Source organism: Cyprinus carpio, chromosome A10 (genome assembly GCF_018340385.1).
Source record: "Cyprinus carpio isolate SPL01 chromosome A10, ASM1834038v1, whole genome shotgun sequence".
NCBI lineage: Eukaryota > Metazoa > Chordata > Actinopteri > Cypriniformes > Cyprinidae > Cyprinus > Cyprinus carpio.
The window spans coordinates 11773121-11796586 of record NC_056581.1 but is presented as its reverse complement, the minus strand read 5'-3'; the positions used below and the strand labels follow the sequence as shown (position 1 = coordinate 11796586).

General features: G+C 35.6%; 1 protein-coding gene across 2 annotated transcripts in view; it reads right to left on the bottom strand.

Moving 5' to 3' along the window:
- LOC109071267 (neurotrimin-like) overlaps positions 1-23466 on the bottom strand; it is a 259248-nt gene that overhangs the window by 63801 nt on the left and 171981 nt on the right. The gene's annotated exons all lie outside the window — the stretch shown is intronic.

Below are 23466 nucleotides of genomic sequence, written 5' to 3'. Positions count from 1 at the left end.
GTGCAGGCAGATGAAAGAAGCATTAAAGGGGAACTAGTGGGCTATGGCATAATTACTTGTGCAGAGTTTAAGCGGGATTATAAGGGTGGTGGGGGGTGTAGGCAATGGATATAAAAATTGCAGCCTCATTCACAAAAGTAATTGCTGTTCCTGTTAAAATATGAAGAGCAGAACTATTTTACCACTGCTTTAAACTTCTGACTGCAGTTTCAGGCATAACTTTTGTTTAAGTACAATCCAAACACAGAGAGAGATTACTTCCTAATAGATAGGAGTCTGAAACGTAAGGAGGGTACAGCTCTGGATCCATCATAATTAGTATTTAATGGAAAATGAATCTCGTAGAAGATAAACATCAGCCCCAATATTTCCTTTCTCATTTTACCATAAGCCTCTAAGATTCAAGGAGGTCACTAGATAACACTACTGGTTAATGGTAATATTCGAACCGGAGCAAAGAAATCTTTGATATACGGTATAATGAACCAACCAAGCAGACAGATTCTGTGCCCTTTTCAATGTTTTTATGTAAGTTTTGACATGTGTGGTAAATTATGTTTGTAATCAATGGCTACTGCCACTTTAAATGCCTGAGCACTTGAAAGTCGGGTGGTATCTGATATTGTTACTCTGTGTTGTAATCGTTATAGTTGTGGTGAAAACTTCCCTATTTTTTTGAATGAATTAGAATGACAATTAAATCTTTATAGTTATCATGGTGTTGAAAGTTGGGTTTATTTACACACTGTACACTTTTTAAAATGCTCTGTAAGTTGTTAACAAGTTGCTAAATAGAGAGGTGAGTTTGTGTTTGACGAATCAGACAACTCTGGTAACTCTTATTTAGCAACATGCTATTTTGCTATTTATTCAAAATAAAAAACTCAAGGGAACCCATAGCAAATTAGCATTTTATGAATCACAACTGAAAACCAAAATAATTGCTATTGGTTAAGTATGTGATACTGTAGTCAGGTAGCTCAAAAAAAAAAAAAAAAATTGAACAGAGAAATCTTTGGTAGTGGTTGCTGAGTTTGTGCTTGACAAATCAGACAACTATGACACTTATTTATCAACATGCTATTAAACCTATTAACTGCTATTTATCAGCTCAAACAAAGTGTCACTGTTTTAAACACTGTACTTTTTAATTTTTTTGATGATGATGAGTGTAATTTATATAGTGCTTTTCCCGAGCTCAAAGCGCTTTGCAATCAACATTAAATATAAATCCATATAACAAGACAAATACAATAAACAATACAGTATACACAACAAATCAAAATAAAAAAATCATAGAATCTGAGGCAAATGTATAATCGAGAGTGAAAACATACATATGTCCGAGCCAACAGTCCAAACAGAATGAGCAGTAGCGTGATATGTATAACCAGAGCAGGCCCAAATGGTGTAGACTCGCAAAGTAACCCGCGTCAAGCCACATCTAGAATGCAACAGAGCCCAAATGAGTGCAAACTCCAGGACCAGTGCAAAAAGAAAGCGAGAATACTCAATGATGACAGCCACTGCCACTAAATCCTCCCATCAAAGACACAGCCACTCCGTCAGCACCAACCACGCTGCAAAGGCCGTAAGGCAGACAGGCCTGTGAAGTCAGTTTAGGCCGTATGAGATGCCACAGCAAGCGGCAGAACGGAGCACACCACCTCCACGCACCAGCTGGATTCATGAAAACAGTCCATTGTATGTCTATTTTTTTTTTTTTTATGTGAGACGAGGGTAGTCCATTTTTGAAACCAGGAGAGCATAGATTCTAACAAAAACAACAAGACAAAACAATACAGCCCCAGTGTGAAGCGGCAGCCAAACGCACCCAGTGTACTCACACCGGAAGTAGTCTCGCATAGCCAGACCTTCAGATTAACGGCAGAAGGTCTGGGAACTTTGGCCATTTTGAATGGCCATGGACCTCCTAAGAGGCCATATGACTGACAGGTAAAGCAACCAATCACGTTTAGTCTTGTGCCACATCATGTTTAGGGGCGTGGAAATGTCCCCACAATAAAAGACTGGTGAGTAAAACTCTTGGATTTACTGTAAAGATTCTATGCTGCAAAGTTTAAATATTTCACATACTTTTGAAAATCCAGCATTTAGTTGATCCTGATAAGTGTTCATTGTCACAGTTGTAAGCACAATGGCTTTCTTCTTCCATGAGGGGGCATCATGTTATCTTTGTTTCTGGGCAGAATGTTAAAGAACGCGATACGTCTCCCAGAAATCCTGTATAATTCAACCAATCTGATAACCACTTTGAAACTCCTGACGTGTTTCCAATTTTGTGTGCCGTATGAATCAGATGTTCAGCCAACAGTCCGTGGCCATGATGTCTGAGGCTGAGACTACACCGGAAGTGACGGCAATGACAGCTGTTTTTGTAGAAATCAACCAACTAATGGCTTACTTACAGTTGTCTCTGCAGATTAAACTGAGATGGAACAAAGTATATAAACAGAAAAAAACTCTACTCAAGTCGCAATTAAAGCCCTTGAGAGTAAAGCAAAGATCTTGTCACATGCATGGTTTATTTATTAAATCCTTTAATTGGACAATTTTCCTTTTTTCCCACCCAAAACACAGAAAAAAACAGCATGTGCTAACGGAAGGGAGGAGGGTGTCTCTATCAAAGTACTGTTAGTTGCTTCAATTTGCCATATGGTCCAATTAAAGTGAATATAACAATAGTGAGATTGTGATTTTGTATATCTATCTTTTCTAGCCCAGTCACCTTCTGTTCGGTCTTAAATGGTGGAGGAGGCCCAATAGAAACAGCACAGCCCCTAAACAGTGCCTTGAACGACACTCTCTTAGTATTGTCCATACCAGCGTTCAACTGCCTACTCCTTTTCTTTCTCACTTTCTCACTTCCACGCTTCTCTTCTCCCCCACATCCACCATCTGGCTCTGACTCTCTCTTTCCTTTCCTCCACTTTCACCCCCTCCCTCTCCGTCTTACCCTCATGAAGAACCAAGCCATCACCTGTTACTGCAAACACCATAACCGGCTTAAATTATTCACCAAGGATCGATAAAGTGAGATTCGCAAGTCACACTTTGACCTCTGGCCTCTTCTGATGAACATTGATTTTCTGACTAGGGCAAGGCAAAGCCACGGCAGTGGTAAAAAGACACTTTCAAAAACGGGAAGATGACAGATATGGAGTCGATGTTTACAATTCAAATGCCAGGAGTCTGTGGGGCAACTTTAGATAGCAGTGTGAAGCGAATGGAAGCTAGGAAGTGCCGATACTCCCACGTACAGCATCTGTTATGTGAGGTTATCTGAGAATGTACAAGTACACAAGTATATTCTCTGTGGTTCGCTACACCTTAAATAACAAGAGAACAGGAAGTGGCCATTTTCACCACAGCGTGTTTGTGTTCAGGTTCTTTTCTGATTCTGCCAGTGGCTGTTGAAGTGAAAATGCTTGATTCAAAAGAAAAAATCCATGCGTACCTATAAAACAGCACTCTACCTGCAAGATGAATCTGAATGCAACTTCCAGGAATTTTTAAGCTCTGGAACAGGATTTGAAAAATTAGATTAGAGGGCTTAGAAAAAAGCTCTTCCGGGGAAAAAAGACTGATATTGGGAGAACCAGATTGTGTCAAGAGGTCTTGTATATAATGTTGATTTTTTCATCTTCAAATCGAGTCGATGAGAATTCAGCCAATATGGCTTTTCCTACAGTAGATGCATTTTATGGACCTGGTGCACACAAATGTGTGAGCTATCAATTACAAAATTCAATATGTTTTCTGACCCTTAAGATGAGGGGCAGTAGCATGATCATGTCTAAACGCATGTCATAGCTCCGAGGGCTCCCGGCATGCTGTCTGGGGAGCTGAATAATTGAATCCTCCCACAACCGAGCTCTAGTTAAGCTGAAACCGAGGGAGAGTGTGCAGCCTGTGGGGTTATGAGGAGCATGTGCGTCTGCACTCTACGTCACTGAGAGAATCTCATTGTTGTTTACTTCTTCATTTGAGATTTCTTTTTCATATGCAGAAGATTATATTCAGCTCTTTTGTGAGGGTATATCTGTATATTCTTAAGTTTGTTATAGATGCACAAAAAGACACTAGATGCTGTTTAAAACCTCATATGAGCTTCCTGTGGATAATGATCCCAGGAACATGTCTCAGTGAGGTTTACATCAGAGGATACTGCTGGACAACAAAGAGAGTGATGCCCTCTGTTGGTAATTTAACAAAAAATTAATTCAAAATCTTTAATACATTTTGGGAGAAAATAAAACTTAACAAACAAAAATAAGGGTAGTGGAGAGTGAGGCAAAATGTGCCAGTGGGTAAGTTGGGCCACCACCTATAGGAAACTTATACAGCTCTCATTATAAAGTTTTTTTTTTTTTCTTTTTTTTTTTTTTTTTTTTGTTAAATCAAGTTGATTGTAATATATACACTACTGGTCAAAGGTTTGGGTTCAGAAAGATTTTTAATGTTTTTTTTTTTTTTACATGAGTTTCTTATACTCATCAAGGCTACATTTATTTGATCAAAAATACAGGGAAAAATAATATTGTGAAATATTATTATAATGTAAAATAATGTTTTTCTTTTTTAATATACATTAAAATCTAATTTATTCCTGCAATGCAAAGCTGAATTTTCAGCATCATTACTGCAGTCATCAGTGTCACATGATCCTTCAGAAATCATTCTAATATGCTGATTTATCATCAGTGCTGAAAACTGTTGTGCTGCTTAATATTTTTTTGGAACCTGTAATATTTTTTTTCCAGGATTCTCTGATGAATAAAAAGCTAAAAATAAGAGCATTTATTTAAAATAGAAATCTTTTCTAACAATATACACTACAGTTCAAAAGTTTGGAGTCAGTAAATTATTTTTTAAAGAAATTAAAACTTTTATTCAGCAAGGATGTGTTAAATTGTTAAGAAGTGAAAGCAAAGATTTACATTGTTAGAAAAGATTTATATTTTGAAAACTTTTTAAAAAAGTATCGCAGTTTCCCCAAAAATATTTTGCAGCACAACTGTTGCCAACATTGATAATTCTAATAGTAAATCAGTATATTAGAATGATTTCTTAAGGATCATGTGATACTTTATACTGAAGTAATGGCTGATGGAAATTCAGCTTTTCATCACAGAAATAAATTATATTTTAAAGGATATTTAAATGGAAACCATTATTTTATATTGTAATAACATTTCACAAGATTACTGTTTTTTTTTTCTTCTTCTTCTGTATTTTGATCAAATAAATGCAGCCTTGATGAGCATAAGAGTACATAAAAACTAGTCTTACTGATCCCAAATTTTTGACCGGTAGTGTACATATATTAGAACTATAACTTTACATTAGTGTCTCAATTGATAGTGATAGTAAGTAGTGAATCCAAATGCATAAAATAGTATTTTATTGATCTTTTTGAATCTGAAGTCTGCTTTCTAACCCCACCCCCCCCCCAAAAAAAAAAAACCAAAACTGAAAAGTGAATGCCACCCAAAAATTATCAATGATTTTCCCCAAAAAGTTATGTTTTGAAGAATATTCATATTTTAAAAGTTTTATGGACAAATGCACTCTAAGAAAAGTTTGTAAAAATGAGGCCCAACATACTGTGTTAATACTACTAATACTAAGTAATTTTCCTATTTATTCTTCACAGGTGCTTTGCCCATATTTTGAATTAGGATTGAAGAAAATATCAGTAAAGGGATAATTAAGGGATAATGTCCTGGCATAAATTTACCAGTACCTTTTAAATTTTTATACAAATTTCTTTTACAGTGTAGGGTGAGAGTGACCATTAAAGGACCAGCACCAGTTTGAGTCAAAAAACATCAAGGTTTTGAGCGAGTAATGGTGTGAGCTGCTATTAACTGAGCTAGACAGACATTTCAGGTTAGGAAATGGACTTAAAATGAACTCATAAAACTACTGCCAGTTTCTGGAAGATAAGTTCTTCAAACACTGGTCTGAAATGAAATCGTGCTGGAGAATTCATGTGTTTTATGATGCTTCAGCTTGCGATTCATATTAAGTGGGGTTGTGTTTCAGGCTTCATTAACTTTGCAAAATCTCTGAGAACCTGACTGTTCAGTATCTGCCCTATGCTGTATGCATGATATCATGGAAAGAACCTGACACACACACAAACACACCTACACATACATACATACAAAATCAAAAGTATCCACTCTTCAAATTTTAATGATATTTACAAACAGTTTATAGACTGAAGAAGAAGTAGAGAGTTAAAAAAAAAAAAATGGTCACAAACCATGTATGCTCTCTTGCATGTACACAGAAAACACTTTTGCATGTACCAAATAAAAGCTTAGCTATAGGCTGTTTGAGGCCTAAATATCCTTTTACTGACAACTTGGACTTCTGGAGACTCCATATAGTTTGCATTTCTGAAAATTGTGGCACTTAAGACTAAAGGGTTCCTGGTGAATTCAGACAAAACTGCTTCAATTTTTTAATTTTTTTTGCTTTAATTCTTAAAATCTTTTGCAGTTAATATGTGTCTAGTTCTGTCATGACAACTCTCGAAGGGATTAACATGGTAATGTACATGACAATGTTAATGTATTTGGTCTTGGCAGAATAAAACAAAACAACATGCTGCTGTGAGCATGTAAGAAATATTGCTGATGGAAATATAACATACATGAAATAACCCCATAGCATACATGAATCACCTCATAGCAGATCTAAACAGGTGGAGCTGGGGAAGGTGGAGGATTTCTGAAGCAAGCTGCAATGCTTACAGCAAGCTCATTGGTTACCAATACAGGAGAGAACCAATCAGCTGTGCCATGCAATAATGATGTCATTACGTCAGATTGAGTTAGACCTATCAGACTGCTCCATCAGAGTTTCATGCCAGAACTCTGTATTTATCTCAACCTTTTGACTCTGCTGACCCAATGAGCATTTCATTGTTCAGTGGTCATGCCTTTTGAAATTCCTTTTGTGCAGTTCCATCCTTGTCACATGCATTTCATAATTTTGTAATGTCAGTTAAATCTCTTTTTTGGCCCATTTTATCTGTAAAAAAAAAACTGCCTTATATTTATACTCATCTGAATATAACAACATTTTCTTTAATCAACACATTTGCATTTTTGATTTACTTTCTATTTTGTTTATTAAATTAAAATAATAATAATAATAATGTAATAAATGTAAAAAATCTTTAGAATTATGAGAGAATCGTGATCTCTATTCTGAGCAAACAAACTCAACAACAAACCCACTCTGATTTAAGTACTTTAAAACAACAAGCATGTTTTCAGACATCCAAACAATGACCACTGAGACAAGACTGTATCACTTTACATCACGCATCACTGCCTAGATTTACAGAAAAACAAGCAGTGAACCAGAAACACAACATCTCTGAAAAAAAGTATAAGAAGAAAACAGTCACTGAAAACACACAAAAGATCTATAAGTTAGAGACAAAATCACTGCACACAATCCTCTGACATGTAAAAACATGATCATGAGAGACCATTAATATTAATTAAAGTGTGTTTTAGGCCATAAAACAATTTCAATTGTACACATACATAACGGGCACAAGATGTTTTTCTGACCACTGTCCTCAGCTCACTTCAACAAAAATGAGGTCAGCTGCAACATCAGCACCTTTGAATTTGTTTGCTTAAATAGATTGGAATGATGAATAAATCTGAATACTTAATTTACATAAGTGAGTGATCCTCTAATAGATTTTTCTTGTATTCCACTGGTACAGTTCCACAAATAAAGATGCTGGCATGAGACTCTGATCTTTATCATTTGCATAACGTTCCATCAGGGAAATCTAGGACGAGAGGCTTTCTTTTTTTTCAGTTCAAGCATGATTATTTAAACACCCAAAGAGAGTTAGAGGGAGAACATTGATCAAGCCGCCTGTGTCAACTCCCAAAACATCTGCACAAAAATGTGTTAAGTGAGAGAAAGTGCTTAAAAGATCAGATCCCAAGCGTCAACAGGACCATGTGTCATGCTAAGGAATGATTGTCTTTTCTGCCTCACAGGGGTTCAAGTATGTTTTAAATCAGTGGCAAATGACTGTCCCGTGGTGTGAAAGTCTGAATGAAGAGAAAATATGTTTTTGTAGGCCTTATGCTGTTTTTATTTTGATTTTTTTATGATGTTTGTTTACACACCAAATGATAAAATGGTAAAATGAAAAATGAAAAAATCCCATATAGAGACCAAGATACTTAAGAAAAAAAGGAATAGACAACCACATAGAACACTCTAGACATGTCATGGTGAGTTTTTGCGCAATCAAGTACCTCGTTTTATTCACTAAACAATGTCTTTGAGTTTATAACCACATTTGTTCCTGGACACAGATTTCTCAGAACGTGAAAAACAAGTGGAGAATGTTCAAGAACAGCATAGAAATGCTGCAATTATGAAATAAAGAGCATTTTGTGAATTGTCCCTGAAGCATCATCAGCATGTTGAATGGTGTGTTGATCCATCCTTCATTGCCACAATGCAGTGTCACACTTTAAAGCCGGCACAATCCTCAGACAAATTAGCTGTTTAACAAAAGACTCACTATTTGTAAAAAAATATATATATGGAAAAAAATACACACATGTTTGGCACCTTAAAATCCCTCCATTCATCAAGCCCTGATGTGTGATTAACAAATTTCAAACAGCACACACAAACATGTAAACAAAACATAAGCAATCTGCATGCAAATGTGGAAACCGAGATGGATTCAGCTGCTGTTTCCTGTGGCAATTTCACACAGGATCATGTCTGAGGGCGCTAAATGTACCTTTTCATTTTCATTATGCATTTCAACCTCTGCTAATAAGCTTGAAATTAAAAAGACAGACACCACTGGGCTGTTTATATGATAAGGTCCTGCTGACCATACAAAGCAAAGGAGAGATAAGAGTCCACAGCAGGCGTTTACATCATAGATGAGCTGCTGTTCAGGACATGACACCTTTTTTCATGGATTTATAGAAAATATTATATTAATGAATCATGGTTATGACTATTAGAAGCATAGCACAAAAAAAAGGGTTTAGAAAAGGTTTATTAGCAATAAATCAACCATGTGTTTTGTGTTTTTATATCTGTTGACTGATGATATATTTGTCAATAACTAGGAAAACATAATTATTATAATTATTATTATTATTATTATCTTTAAATCACACTTATTTTTGTTAAGTGAGTTTTTAAATAAAAAGTATAATTATTGGTTATTGTACAGACCATAAATTACATAACAGTGCATACTACTGTTTTGCACTATGGTAATAACAAGACATTTAACTGTGTCTACTTGTAAAAAAAACAAAAAAAACCAACAACAACAACACCATCAGAAGTGGATTTAAATTGAAGTATAGTGTGAGCGAAGAGGAACATTATGATTGTAAAGCAAGGCTTTAGAGTAAGCATCCCACTGATGTGTGATGCAGCGATATCAGACGTGTCAACCATGAAACGAGAGACACGTCAGCCTGCAAACATGCTTTTGTTGGGCATCGTGTGACAGCGTGGGAGAGCCTTTCAGACAGCAACATCAGATGCAAGAGCACATGTATCACAAATTCATACAGAGAGGAACAAACAATCAATACCACCGGGAGTCCGTTTTTAGCCTTTGATGATTTCTTTTCTGGCATGGACGCATATGCCGACATACACACTGAGATTATAGAGTGTCACGTAGGGTAAATATAGAACATCTTATGTGTTTCCAGCTCTTAAGTGAGTGTCGGGATGGTGTGCATAACAGGGTTTGATCTTATACCCACACATAAAGCTCCAGTTGAACTGGCACTGAGTGCCTCCAGTCATGGACAAAAGCAAATTGCCCTGCTGATGATGAAGAGAGAGAGCCGCTGAAGCCGGCAGAAAAGCAAAATGAAATGTACAGCCATTTATTCCCAGTGGTTAAGTGATTGTAATAGGAGCCAATGCCATTTAAGTGCTTCTTATTTGTCTTACAATGACAGGCCGAGCAGCTGATGAACCAATCCACAAACTGGCCAACGTTACAGCACAGAAGACAGCACCCGTGCACGCGGATTTCCCCCATTAACCAGCGTACAATCAACGGTGACAGAAAGGGCACCAGGGACTTGGCTAAACCCTGGGTCTGCCATTGTGATGCTCTGTTTGAACTGATGCCCTCAGCACTTCCAATTACGCATATGAAAAAAACCTAACAGATGTACAAACAAAAACACCTATTTGTTAATCATCTGTGGAGCTGTTTGAACGCAAGACAACTGTGGCAAAAAGCTGGCAGCGTAGCCACATGGGCGATGCAACGGTGTTTTGTGGATCTACGTTAAGAGGTATACTAGGGTAGAGTTTAATATAAAGTGAGTTATTTCTGAACTAAACGCCCCACAGTCTTCCACACGTTATGGTTGAGCTTTCTGAGGTAGGTGGGCCGCTCAAATAAATAATAATTTAAAATAATGAAATAAATAATTTAATAAATAACACCATCAATAATATCAACTATGTGTTTATTATTTCATCACTTTATAAATTTATGCTTATTATTTATATCTAAAAAAATATATTTTATCTACCCTAACAAATCACACATATAGTAAATCATAAAATAAATGTAGAACTGTATATAACAATAATAATAATTTGCATTTCTATATTATTATATGAAGTTTTATATTGATATTTTTATAATATAATGTAATACATACAGTAAGTGCAAAAATTAATAATAAAATGATAAATGTAGAAGTGTAAAGTAATAATAATAATAATAATAATAATAATAATAATAATAATACTGCACTGCACTCATACATTATTATTTTGTAATACAGTATAAATAAATATATACCATGCATGCAATAAATATTTTTTATTATAATACTTATTTTTATTGTTATTATTATTTGGTTATGAATAAATAAAAATTAGTAGTAGTAGTAGCAATTATGATTTATATTACTGTAATACAATATAACATAACATAATATAATTATTTTAAATCATAAATACAGTAAAAAATAAAACAAAGCTAGAAGTGCAAAGAAGATTTACATTTATTATTCTGTGATGTATATAGCATATATAAATGTATATGTATATTTGTTAATTTTTCCATGGATATGGGCTATTGGTCTTGCTACAAAACTATGCATATTAAATTAATGTCATTCTTTATGTCTGTTTAAGTTTTATGAGTGTGTCATAATATCTTACAGGTCAAGAGGCAGCTCACCCGTGTGCAACATTTAAAACCGATGGGTACACACAGGCAAGAGAGCTTGACACATAAAAGGTGACATTCACTGATGGAGTTATTTATTCGTTCATTTTATAGTGCTTTGAATTTGCTCAGCCAACCAGACACGTCTTACACTGCAGATCTGTGGTGTCCACACAGGACTAAGTCTAGATTATTAGTGTAGGCTAATTGGATTTCAGCACTTTAAGTAGGTCATCCATACAGCACTGGACCCACTGATCTAGTGTCTCACATGTGATAGCAGACATGCTCCAATTCAAATCTGCACACTGACTACAAAACAATCTTTGATGAATCTGTTATCGGGGCATGCGTTGTCTTCACAGAAAATGATAAATTCCAAAACGATCATTCAAAACTACTTCAGCAACTCCAATAACCCTTAAAAAACCTGTTACATTAATGCACAACACTACTGATGTCTAGAGTTGTAACAGCAAAACTTCAAATGGGTTTGAGTACTATAAATCACATTCAGTTGAGCTGAAATTGCCTTTAAATTATGAAAAGGCCTGAGAACTCAAGCATCCTCACCTTCACTCAATGAATGCAGAAACCATGACATAATAGGCCTACCCATTATATCATCTCAGTGAAACCGTCAAGCTTCTTCTAAATCACATTCAGCACACTAAATAATATATAAAATGACTAAACATCTTCAGAATCAAAACTTAACCTCTAAAGCAGATAGCACATCTCAGCCCTGTGAGGTATTGCATTTTACACTGCACTAGTGGAATCTTGACTGACAAAGCCAATCCTGACTGACAAAACCAATAAAATGTGATATTCATAAGCCAACAAGCCATGTTAGAGGTAAAGGAGAGATTTGTTGTGATGTTTATGAAGTGCCGCTGTCATTGAAGCTCAGAATTACATTCATTAATATGAATCCTGCAGAGGAGGCTCTGCGAGAACATGATTTCTGAAATCACCTTTTGTCACAACACCAATAAACAGGTGTAAATGACACACATTGGTGAACAGATTGTATTTAACCATTAAATACAGCTGATGATGCTTTGGCACTACTGAGACTGAACAGGTTAAATCTAATTTTCATATTAAATCTTTCTGATTATGAATAACTTAACATTTAAATCCTATTAGTTTGGTATCATACTACTACTATATATCACACTAGTTTTGCAATGTGCCTTATGTACCTAATGCCTAATTACTAGTACAATCTAGCTTTGTAGTGGACATTATTTTTTGTAATGCATGATAGTTTTGTTTTTTTTTACTTTTCAGCAGCCATTACTCTAATCTTCAGTGTCATATGACCCTTCAGAAATCATTCTATATGCTGATTTGGTGCTAAATAAATATTTATTATTATCAATGTTTCATCAATAAAAAAAACTGTTTTCTAGCTACACATACTAGTTTTGGTGCATAGTAACCTACACTACAAATACATACATTTACTGGCCAGTTAGCAAGCACTACTTAGTGTTCATTTAATAATACATATTTGATTGTTGTACTTCCTATACTAGTCTTTTAGTGTATCTACCTAGTTATACATTTTCCATTCTTTGTAGTGCATACTCACTTTCCACTGCATACACACAATAAATATGCCACACTCTTTGTAAAATCCAAAAAAAAAGCCTTGATTTATAATATTAAATCTTTCAGTTACAAAACATACAAAGAGAAATCAACCGCAGGTGACATGCAGCTCTGTATGCATAAACACCCTGATTGGCCAGGATCATTATAATGTTAATGTTATGGTTATGTTATGTTACTCAGAAACGCATTCAGGAATGAAAAGCTGCATGCACAAGTTCCTTGGGTTTTTTGATTACTGCATTATTAGTACATGACATAAAAGCAGGGGGGGGGAGGCATGTGAGTTCTCTCTCCTGGAGTCCTTGCTGATTAAAAGAGCACAGAGAGCTTCACCTCAGCATTGTGGCATAGACAGAGATTTTTGTCTCTTGAACCCTGAGGGCTTCTATGATGTGGAAATTCAAGATTGATTCTAAGTCGTGTGAACTGTTTCCAGGAGACTTAAAAGTGTGAAGCTCCAATTTGTTGAGAAAAGGGTTCTGTTTGAATACAGCATGGAGTTCTCAGGTGTGTCTGCGTAAGAAAGTCATGCCTGGCATCAAAAAAATAGTGCTTCATAACATTCTTTGGAGCATTCTTACTAGGCTTTGTGATTCTTGGTTCTGCAGCACCAAAAAGAGAAACCCTTTTTTTTCTCTCACCCGTCTTTCTTGTCAAAAGACAGCAGTGACTTAAAAGTTAAAGGAGGTCACAGCAGCTTGTCATAACTCTCGTTTAAAGCACTGAATGGGTGAACAGTGCAGAATTGCAGCTACTGTGAGGGGTAAAGAGATTGACTGACAGGACACAGAAGATCAGTACTTCTCAGGGTTGATGTACAATCTCGCCATCAACACAAAATCAATAGTCTATCATTCTACATGTGCAGCAAATCAGAATTAATTATAGCAGCTCAGAAGCTCACGCCAAGAAACTACAAAGTCAGGTGTTCCTCCACAGATCTTTTTTCGCCGTTTTTTTGCTTTTTGGCCAGGTGCCACTCTATATTGAGAGAAGAGTATGGTGAAGGCAGGAAATGATAAGGAGAAAGCAGGGGAATGGGAACAGATTAAGAGGCCGATTTGAACTTGTGCTGCCTCTTTCAGCTCTAAAGCTCAGTGTGTTAACTACTAGACCACGGCTCCATCATCAGCTCTGTTTCAACATAAAATGTATATATGATGGAACTATTTGTAACCATAATTGGGTATATAAAAAGAGCAAATTACAAATGATCAGCTGAATATTTCAGCTCCATAACTATAGCTAAAAAGAAAGAAAGAAAGAAAGAAAGAAAGAATGAAAGAAAGAAAGAAAGAAAGAAAGAATGAAAGAAAGATGAATAAATGAATGAATGACACGTTTCTACAACTTTAGATTTTTTGCACTAAACAAACAAGATTATTCTTTTAAACAATGTGTGAGTTACAATTATTAACAAATGTCTCCAGATGTATGCATATATTTGATTAAATATATCCGTAATATAAATATAATAAGTTAAATAAACAATCATAATATTAAGTATACAAATAAGGGAAGAAAATAATTAAGGAAGGGATCATGCTTGATGCCTATGTTTCCTCTAAATACATAAAAGGTCAAGATCCATAATGAAGATACATTAGGCAGCACTTCAAGAAATTTAGCCTTGGTTACAGCATTCGTTGAAATTCAAAATGACTGTGCCATCACTGATATTCTGATTAGGACTAGATTTCTCAGAGGCCCCCCAGAGTAGGCAATTTTCCCCAAAATTTATACGGAATAGTGCATTTGCATAACCTAAGAAAAAAAAATATCCTAAAGCAAAGCAGAACGCAAGTCCGGTGACATAATATGCATTAAATACCCTCTTCATCTCTTATAAGACAGATTGTGAACATCTTGCCGCTTTAATGACAGACCCTCCCAAGAGAAATAAACAAGATAAGGAAATTCTTCTTGCAAATTGCTTCACTTTGTGCAAAAGACAAAGTCCTGTCAGGGGACTAAAAATACCCAGCCTCAGGAGCCTTTTTATTCAAGCAAATGAAGGGAAGCAAATGATGATAGTCTATATCTATACACAGACAAGTACAAATGAGTGAGTGATTGTCCGTTCAATCAGAACCCTGAACTGAAAAAAAATAAATAAATAAATAAATAAACCTTTTGCTTGATTTTAATGGATAATGAACACTGTCCTAAGCTGTATATATATATATATATATATATATATATATATATATATATAAAAATAAAAAATAACAAAAAAAACATAAATCATGGTTTTTATATAAAATCTGGTGTGCAATAAAATGCTTAGTGACAGAAATTAGCCCTGTACCCTTGTTACAGGGGACTGTACATTCCTTACATTCATTTGCATGTTTACGTGTTCATACTGTGTTTATGCTCACACAGTAGAGCAGATTTTGTTAACCTTGCTCTGCAGAGGCGGAGTTTGGACCTTTAAGCTCCTAATTCAGTGAAACCGGTCCCACCTTTAAAGTCTCTGGCTGCAGTCCAGATGCCCAGAGCCATCCCACACACCTGCACTAGCCAGCCCTGAACTGCTCACCACACTGACGCAATCTGCCAGGAAAAAAATGACAGGCTGAAAAGCTGAGTCCTACATCTCTCTCCCACTAGCACGAGCTCTAGGGATGCAGGTATCAGCTGCTTAGTTCTGGGCCTTGGTGATAAAGTAAACTGCAAACAGCATTCAGGAATTTCTAATAGGTTTGTGTGGGCAAAATATCAAGTCTAAGGAGTGTGTTTTGCTGCGGGGTAGCATTTTAAGAATGAAGTGAAGTGCTGGCAACCTGTGCTGAGTAATGCTGTCTGTTGTTGGTCAAGGATCTGAATCATTTCAGAAAAGCTTTGTGGTTTCGAAATGGTCCTAAAATAAGCTTGATTGTTGATAAGTTATTGTTTCTGTCAAATAAAACAAGATGATAAAAAAAACCCTGTTAAACTATGTGAGAAAAATGTTAAGTGTTATATTATATAGATTATATAATTGTTTTTTTTTTAAATTGTCATTGCACTGAACCCAAAACAAATGAACATTTTATCTGCAAAACGTAAACTTAATTTTACAGCATATCTTTTTTATTCTGCCCACTGTTAAAGTAATTTTAGATGTATAAACCTGAAGAGAATCATAATAGTTAATAAAAAATTATCTTATCCTAGTCAAAATCAGTAAATGTTAACATTTTATTTTTACAATTTTCTCTGAACTTTTCCACAGGCCCACCAGCACCCCTTGAAGGGTTCTGGACCCCATTGTGAAAAGCCCTTATGAAATGCAGTGGCAAGTGACCTTCAAAATAGATTCAACAGCAAACATACTTTATAATTTTAAGTATTGGTCAGTACTGGTTTATCAGTGACCAAATAGCATGGCCTACAGTCAATGTAATACCTATATATACAAGCTATCAAGAGCAAAAGAGACAGTAAATTGCAGACGTGATTACTAGTTGAATCCCTGTAGACTTGTGGAGTCAGCAGGGAAAGCTAAGAAATATGCAATAAGCAATTTTAGTTCCATGAAATGAAAGAAAAACAAAACAAAACAAAACAAAAAACATCTTTGAACTTATGACCTACAGATCTGAACAGGTAAAAAAAGTATGGGTGTAAGAAAATATTGATACACGTGAGTATCGAAATTTTTTGTTTGGCGATACTGTATTGATTCTCAAAAATGCAATATATATATATATATATATATATATATATATATATATATATATATATATATATATATATATATATATATATATATATCAGGGAGCAGCTATCAATGGGGAGTATTTAAATTTCTTTTGAATGAGAGCTCACGCTGTTCACTTTCACTTTCGATTTTCTTATTCTTTTATTTTTCCTAAAATAAGAAATATCCCAATATATTGTCTGGCTTACAGTATCGCAATATATCACAACATATCGTATCACAACCCCCGTATCGTGATACGTATTGTATCGCGAGATTATTGACGATACACAGCCCTACAATTAAGCACAAATTGCAGAATAATTGTTTAGCAGCATCATCTAGCATTTTCTGGACTGAGAATGGATTTATGCTTTTAACCATCCACCATTTCGTGAAAAACAAAAAAGATTCACAAAAATGCAGTCCCTGACATTTCTCTGATAGTTTGTAATTTTGAGGTTGCGTAATTTAGCACATTTTGATTTCACAAGCGACCCATCTCTACTCTCAAAGGCAAGTAATGGATATCGAAAACATGCAATTTCTCCAAAAACACAATGCTACTTTTTTTTGTGGTCAGGAAATGAATCATCTGGGCCAAATTTATAGAGAGAAAGTCAGAGCAAAAGATGATGGAGATGTTCAAGAGGAGACTTTTTGTGAATTTATGCTCCAAAAAAAGGGGAAAACGGAGGCCAAGTGTGATTACATCTGCAGTGTTTTTCTGCCTTGTTTTTGTTTTTCCTTCTCTCACTCTCTGTCCTCTCAAAGGTTAATGAGTCTGGTGGAAGGAAATGGTCTGAGAGACAGCTAGGTGTTGGACCATTTGGTTTGTGGCCAAGCCAAAGAGCTGCCACAATGTCATTATGCCTGGATGGCGGTTCAATCCGGAATGGGTGACAAACAGCTGTCGCTAATGCACTCGCTAACAGATGCCTCTAGTCTTTCATCCCCTTACCGGGGTTGGATGCAAGCTCCTTTCAGCCACAAAATAAATCAAACTACAGTAGAGGTCCATTCCGCCATTGCGAATTAATTATGAAATATCAAAATCCTGATTAATCCCGGATCTCTGAATCGTCTGGATGGTCATTCACTCTGACAGCACCCCATGCTCCTGTCTGGCCCTGTGATGGTGGCTCAAATGATTAGGCTTTAATGAGAGACAAGAGAATGTTGATGTAAGGTAAAGGAAAGTGGAATTAGACAGATAACGTTGAGCAGCTCGCTGTGAAATCAAATTAGCACCCTCTCAATCTTATCAACAAGAAGCTTATTTTTTTCCAAAGCAGCAGTCCATTCAAACCTCTCCCGTTTATTCTTTTCTCCATCTCTGCTGCAGATATTCGCAAAATATCTGATCGTTCTATACAGTTCAGTTAATATACAAGAGAACTTTGAGCTTTCTGCAGGAGTCAGGATATGTGATCGCTAGATATCACAAATGAGATTTGTGAGGAAAAGTAATGGCAGGAAGTGAAGCTATAAAGCCGATGCATAAAGTCTTAATATATAATTTTATGACAGATGATATACTACACGTTTGTCAATGCAAAACTGTGTATTACAGCTTTTATTTAGAATCTGAAAAGTTGGAAATAACATTGTGAAGACTGAAAAGTGATGGAATAAAAGCTTTTAGTGAAATGTGTCATGAACTGAAAGATTAGATTTTAACATTTTGTGAAAAAAAAATAAGTTGCTGATGGGAAACTATCAGCAAGTTGCATCAATATGGTGGCGACAAGTAATCGTGTCATGCATTCAACTGAATCAATTAACAATACTGATTCATTCAGGAATGTATGTAGCTTATGGCAGCCTAAGCAGCATTAGTTGTGGCCTAATGGTTAGAGTGTCGGACTTGGAACCCAAAGGTCTCGGTTCAAGTCTCGATACCAGCAGGGATTGTAGGTGGGGGGAGTGAATGTACAGCGCTCTCTTCCACCCTCAACACCATGACTGAGGTGAGACTACCAAACCCCCAACTGCTCTCCGGGCACCGCAGCAAAAATGGCAGGTGTGTGTTCACAGTGTGTGTGTGTTCACTACTCACTGCTGTGTGTGTGCTCTTGGATGGAATGAATGTAGAGCACAGATTCAGAGTATGGGACACCATACTCAGCTACACGTCACTTTAAGATGCACAGTTCATTCTGCCATGGCTTTGTTTGAAAATATTTTCATGTTGCAGCAAAAACTGTCAGAGCCGACTGCCTCATGGAAAACACAGGACCCACAGCAATTGTTCCCACACTATACGCAAAAGTAAAAATAAATAAATAAATAACACAAATTATAATAAATGCTTCATCACATTTGATCTTTTCATGGTTGAATTATTATCCAATCAGTAAAAACACATCAAGTACATACTCCCAAAACGAGATGTTAAACGATTCGTATATCACGGTTCAAATTGCATTTACTTCATAAATAATCAAAATATGATTGTTTGACCAAATAATGCAGCCCTAATAAACACAAATCCACAGAGAATGAGAGAATATTGGATTGATATCCAGGTTAAACCTGGTGGACTCTTCAGAAATTGCAGGGATTTGCTTCTCACCAGCATTTGGAGGTTGGTGATAACGACAGCAGATATATCAGGTGTCAACAACAACAGACAAATAAGTGACTGGAAGATAATATCACAGAAGACTCAGTGAGGGGCACTCCTCCTGCAAACACGAGAGCAGCGTTCTCCGGGAGCCGTCATGAGATGGTGGTACGAATGTTTTTACCACCTACTAAAATTCATTTGTTTCACAGTGCCGGGAGAGATGAAATTGGCTGCTCTGAGTTTCAACAAGTATGTAGCACAAGGCCTTCGTAACAGCTCTCGGTGGTATTAACAAGCTATGAAAGCAGCACACCAATAAATCACAGGGCTTTCAACAACCACAAGTGGAAAAGTGAGTGCATTTCCCATCCAATAGACTCTAAAACTACACACCAAGGTGACTACATTTAAACATCAAGGTCCAGGATTAATTCAGTCTAATTCTTTAATATAAACCACTTATCTTACTCCTCAATCAGAGTTCTTGATGTAGGCTGGACGTATCTACTCAGCTTTAAAATAGCAAGTTTGGCAACTGTGTCCAGAGAGGAAGCAGTGTGTTGAAAATCATTAAGTTCGACAAGTTTGGCTTGCGTTTCGATTGCTGGTTTACACCCTAGGTAGATTTTCTTTTCTTTTTCTTTTTTCATATGATACAGTTCATTTATTTTTTTGCAACAAACAAAACAGGCATTTGTCAGGGAAGTTATTGTCATCCTAGTCCCTTTCCTAGCAGATTTTCAAACATGGCAATCACAACACTCAAGGGAAAACAGGCTTTACTCACTGCACATCTGAAGCTAGCATTTAAAGTCTCACAGCACCAGTGAATTCATGCTTCTGTTGTATTCCTCATTAACTTGCTTTATTTTAATTGCTTAAACCATCCTAAAATCTCACTGACCTGTCATCTGTGACCTGTAGTTTCCTCTCACAACCACATTTTCTCATATGCACATTTGTTAATGAGCGGCTGTTTATTTTAATTGTTACTTGTGTCTTTTCTTTTTTGTACTTCTGTAGCTCATCAATTTCACCTTTTAAACCATAACAGTCCTCTTCATTGTCTTCCAGCCAATAAACTGCAATATCCCATAATCCTCTCCAGACAGTTCGGCACTTCAATGCCCACTCACTGCCCTCAAACTCCCTCAATTTTTGTCACATAATTCTGTAAGAGGGCTTTAATTTAGCCTTTACCGTTGAGGACTTATGCAATGAATCTTATTTTTAATGTAATGCCCTTATGTTTTTGGCCTAAGAGTAATCGGAACTGCCAGAGTTAGTTTTCTGCTAATGTTCACCTGAGGGGGAGATATGACTGAAAACATCACCTTGGGCGGTCGGGTATGATGACACCAATAAGTGTAAACTGTGCAGCTGTCACAATGACTGGCAATGCATCAGTGAAACTGCTGCACCCATTGTACAATCTGAATGGAGGTTTATAACTTTGGCGGAATTTTAAATCACCCAATATATTTACAGACAGGTTTAATTTACCACTCAAATACAGGAAGCTGGAAGCATGCCTGCAGGAAACAATATTTATTTATTTAGTTAGTTCGTTAGTTAGGTATTTATTTAGGTTTTTTTAATCAAACATTACATTAAATAACCAAGATGTGTTCCAACTCACTGTAGAATGAACTGCCATATTACTAAAATCAAGACAGTCACATTTGCAACATTTAGGAAATGTTTAAGGAATGTTCAGGGAATGTTTAGGGCTGCAGGTGCAGAAATGTATTAATTAAGTGTAAAATAACAATGCATAGTGTTCACTGTATAAATAAAATATAGATGAGCTGTGTTTTGTTGTTTGATGAGCATTAATGACAGCAGCAGGTATTTAAACGCTGCTGTCCCTTTAAGACCTGACAGCTCAGATCCAACATAATGATACACATCCTATTTTTTTTTAAGACATAACGGACTGTTTACCAGGACGACTGTCGAGATGGGTATTTTTTCATAATTTTATGTTAAAATGCAAGGAGATGCAAAGGAGAATTCAGCTCGGTGTTCGTGCGCCGTTTGAAAAGTGCATGTGCACGCTTCATGTGTGTGCACCTGTGCAAGCATTATAATGGGACTTTTTGAAATACCAGACCCTGTGCTTCTCCTCAGTTTTAATTTTTTTCCCATAAAATTTGGCCAGCAATTCAGATTGTTTTAATATATTTTTGCACATGGCTTATATGGCTTAATGCTTGCATCTGTCAAAAGTTTGTTCACGCATGTCTTCACTAGTGCAACAGAGATTACCATTGTTTTTAAAGATCCATTCCTCAATGCATCTTTCCAATTTGATCATGCACCCCCTCACTGGCTTAATGTTTAATATTCTAAGCAAACAGCAGACATTGCATATCAAATACACTGTCAATCAGTCATCTCCATTTGAAAGTTTCTCTATCCCTGCACAGAGGTTAAGCTTTATTAAAGTTGGCATAATCCTGTTAGTCATAAGAATATCCTAAAGGTTACTAGTTCATGTCCCTTCTTTAAGACATATGACAATGCAAAACATTAGTCACCAAAATAACTATCCTGGCTTTTTGTGTGCAACAAAAGTGCCCAAACATATACAGTAGACATGTTTTCCTGTCATTATTGGGATTTTCACTGATTTTCACTATTGTTTTTACTCTTAACTAGTGATATTCTCTATCCTCTAACCCTAAATCAAACCAAAACATTTCATTAAGAATCTGTTTATTATGTTCATTAAGTTCCTTTCTTCACTGAAGCTGTTAGCTAGTCCCCACAATGTAGCTGAATTCAGGTTTTATTTTCCCTGTGGGGACATTTGTTCCCCCCAATATAGGCAAAACCTGACATATACTGTACACACACTTTTCTTTAGCTTTGTATATTGTTTCCAATTGAGGACATGCCCAAAGGGAGGTTTTGTCACATTTACCTCACTTTGGGGGACAATTTTATTCACAAACTATAGCTAAGTACAAACACACAGAACACAATAAGCTACTTAATAAAAGTGAAACACACACAAACTGCTTAAAATAATTATTCACATAACAAGTAACTCCTTTAGAAGTTTCCTTTAGAGCATAAAGTGCTTGGGAACTACTGGGCCTCACCAAAGACAATGCACTACATCTGAAAACAGAACAAAATGGCTAATGTCTTCACTGATAAAGATTTTGTGGTGTAGTAAATACTACGGAAAAACAAATGTAATTTCTACATTAAATACTTTAGTTCAGGCAAGAATGAAAAAAGAGTAAATTCTATTAGTACTCATTTTGTAGAAATTAAAGTTTGAACTTATAAGTATATTTACTTAGAATTGTTTGTTATGTTTACAAAGATTATTTAAGTAAATATTAAAGTTATGATCCAGTTGTTCCCATCATGCACTGGGGCATGAATAACTGGTTACATTTTTCACTGTTTTTGAGTTCTATTTAAACTGTTTTATGGTTGCTTTTGTTGTTAGATTTAGTAACTTGCTGTTTTGTGACATCTGGAGTTCATTTTATACTCAAAATGACCCATTCATACTCAAACACTATCCACAATGTATAGTGTACCAAGTATTGACGTCTCTGTGTTCATCTGGGTAATACTGAATAGACATTTTATCTTAAAAAGGATAACAAGCTGTCTTCTTGCTTACTTGCATGTTTGTAATAGCATGTTTTTTTAGTGCTACATTGTTTGAGTAAAGTTTACAAACCGTGACTGAGTAAGATCTACTTCAGTATTGCAGAATAAACTTCAAATAATTAAGTAGAGATTACTCATCAAACTCTAACTGGCCATGTTAAATTTACTTATTTCCTTTGCTAATTTTACATAACTCAGTTAAGTATTTTACTTAACTCCATAATTAAATTGTACTTTAAAAATATGTGTGTAAAAAAAAAACTCTAAAAAGATTTTTTGCAACTTTTTTGCAATTTTTTTATTTTTTTATTTTGTTTTTATTTTTATTTTGGCTGCTTTTTAAGATAATTTATTCTAATATTTTCAGCACTGTGCAAATGTTCACGTCATTATGTAATTACACATTTGTTTCAGTCCATTTATTTTGCCACAAAAACATAATTTCAACTTAATGTTCTTCATCAGTAAGTAAATTCAAAGTGGCTGAAAACGTGCAATGAACTGCAGGTTGTGAATTCAATTAAAAAATAGTGTAGCACTTAAACTTATGGTTTCAATTATACTGGGTTGAGAGTCCAGTCCTTGCACCAAAACTTATAATAAAGAATAACATCAAGCACATTTAACTAATATTGACTTAACTAACTAAGCCATTTTACCCTATATCATAAACTGATAAAAATCAGATGACAA